At 44.2% G+C, this 319-nt stretch overlaps 1 protein-coding gene across 1 annotated transcript in view; it reads right to left on the bottom strand.

Annotated features, from left to right (window-relative positions):
* Positions 1-319, bottom strand: part of LOC109482173 (inactive tyrosine-protein kinase transmembrane receptor ROR1-like) — a 13135-nt gene that overhangs the window by 1595 nt on the left and 11221 nt on the right.

Below are 319 nucleotides of genomic sequence, written 5' to 3'. Positions count from 1 at the left end.
TCAATGTTCATCTGTTACTTAGGCTGCACTATTCCATCATACACATGGTGGTTGAAAATAAAGGCATAAGGAAAATATACAGTCCATCCTAGTGGTAGAAATGTGTGCTACAGCCATTACAGGTCTACACATGAGCACAGCTGAACTATGGTGCATCTCTCAACTCTATAACATTACATTCTGGTGTTAATTTAGGTGTGCCGTCACGAGACCTCCATGAGGGGAATTTTATTGGTTGATGCTGCGACAGAGTCTTTGGACAACAGTTCCACTAAACTCTGCGGCTGCTCCCCGTCCTCTGGTTCTGCAGTCTCCATGA

This window comes from Branchiostoma belcheri, unplaced genomic scaffold (assembly GCF_001625305.1).
Source record: "Branchiostoma belcheri isolate BF01 breed outbred unplaced genomic scaffold, Haploidv18h27 scaffold596, whole genome shotgun sequence".
Classification (NCBI taxonomy): Eukaryota; Metazoa; Chordata; class Leptocardii; order Amphioxiformes; family Branchiostomatidae; genus Branchiostoma; species Branchiostoma belcheri.
This window is presented reverse-complemented; position numbering and strand designations above follow the sequence as displayed.